We start from the raw sequence: 2,120 nt of genomic DNA, 5'->3' as shown, positions 1-2,120 counted from the left end.
AGAAAATAAAGGGTGTGCGTGTAACAATACCCGGCGTCGCCCGTGCAGTCAATCTTGGAGGAGCGGTGTCGAAAAAGTTAGAAATTGTTTTTCTTCTCGGTTTATTTGATTTTCATGTTTTCATACAGTACCTAATTTTGTGCTGCAGTATTTGAAGTTAAATTTTATTGGTGTAGTATTTTAAACAATATAAATAAATGGATATTAGAGGTGGGGTGCGTAGTTTGAATACCATACCTGTCAACCTCCACGGCTCCATGCGTTTTTATTTATGTAGTTTAACATGTTATATTGTACATGTGTTTTTCGTTATATCATGTATATTGTTAATTATTATTATGTTGTGAGATACTGAGTTGCTCGAGATGAATGAGGTTTATTATAAAAAAAAAAGTTAAAAAATTAAGTAGTTTGGACGTTAACTGTAGAAGGAAAAAAATGCATGCAAATATTATTAAGTAGAATAATACATTTTTTACTCAAGTTATTAATTCATTTTCTGGATTAAATTATTAAAGGGATAACCACAAACCTGTCTTTTTTTCATTTTCTCCTTTTATACTTTTTTTTTTAAACTTCTTCATACAACATAATAATTTGTAATACAATGCATCAAAGCAAGTGAGCCGTTTGAGAGCCGGCTCTCTTCAATGAGTTGAGCCGAAAAAGCTGGTTTTCTAAAAAGAGACGGACTTCCTTTCACTACATAACTACCACATGAAATCCAAGGCTGCAGACGCATGAGCACAGTAGCATCAAACCGCTCGCTTCGTTTGCAACAGAAAAAAAAACGATACCGAGATAGAGGCTACCGTGGGGAACTCGTTTGACTTGATTGATTTGCCGTTTCGTGATAGTCGGTGTATACTGGATGGTACCCATAATTGACAAATTTGCGTTTTTTCCGTACAGATTTTCTTGGACGTCGTACACGTCTTAAAATGCATAATAAACATACTTTGTACGGCAAAAACATACAGGTTGACAGGTATGGAATTGTCATTATACAAGTATAACAAAATTTGAACTTCACAAGTGCACACATAAATAGGAATAAGAAAATGTGTACAATAAAAAAGAATAAAAAAGGTAAAAAAAATGTGAGCAACTAAACCAGCATTGAGCTACTGTCAGCTATATATAAAGTGTCTGAAGAGGTAATGGCAGGTGGAAACATGCTGTTATATGGCAGTGCAAAATGATGATTGATTTCAGTTCAGTTTTTAAGTGCAAACTGGAGTTAGAATGGTGACAGCTTTTGGCAAGAAGCTGTCTCTGAGTCTATTTGTTTTGGCTAGTATGGCCCTGTAGTGCCTACCAGAGGGTAGCAGGTTAAACAAATGGAAGCCAGGATGTGTGTAGTCTCTGATGATGTGTTTTGCCCTTCCCAGGCCCCGGGAGTTATGGATGGTGGACAGGAGTGGTAGGGGCAGCCGATGATCCTCTTTGCTGTGTGGTCACCCAATGCAGTCACTTCCTGTCCGCAGACACAGCATTGGTCAGCAGGCTCAATAGCTGACCGATAAAAAGTCACCAGCACTGCTGGTCCAGCAGGTTGATGTTGAGTTGCTCCTTCCTGAGCACTCTCAGGAAGTGCAGCGTCTGCTGTGTCTTATCTGTTTATTTGTTTGGTGCTTTTGATCAGTGCCCTTTTGAGGTGTCCTTACAAAGTTTATTCAAATATTTTCTCTATTAAGTACACCTGTGTGTTAACAATGCCCAATTGTGTTCAAAGAGCATTTATTCTTCTTACTATTAAAAACCAAAAATTCACGGTGCCCATCTACTGCTATTTTTTTTTATCATCAGTGTTCTGGTCACGGAGCGCATTCAGATGGAGAGAAAGAGGTAGGGGTGGGGTGGTAGCGGGGCAGAGATTTTATGCACATGGTCAAGGTTTTCTTAAGTTTTAGGATGAAAATGGTGAAAGTAAAAAAAGTACTGTATCAAATACAGTCCAAATGCACACCCAAACCAACAAAATAAAAACAATTGGAAAAAATTGATGTTTGCAGCTAAAACAGTGTCAGCAAGTAGAATATTTTGAAGTTACACAACATTCAAATATTACAAGAAGCTTTGGGGGTCCAGATTTGAACCACTATGCTGCGATTAAATGA

The sequence above is a fragment of the Urocampus carinirostris genome, chromosome 12 (assembly GCF_059441175.1).
Source record: "Urocampus carinirostris isolate Australia breed hairy pipefish chromosome 12, RoL_Ucar_1.0, whole genome shotgun sequence".
In the NCBI taxonomy this organism is placed as follows: Eukaryota; Metazoa; Chordata; class Actinopteri; order Syngnathiformes; family Syngnathidae; genus Urocampus; species Urocampus carinirostris.
The sequence above is the reverse complement of the archived record's forward strand: the minus strand, read 5'-3'. Positions refer to the sequence as shown.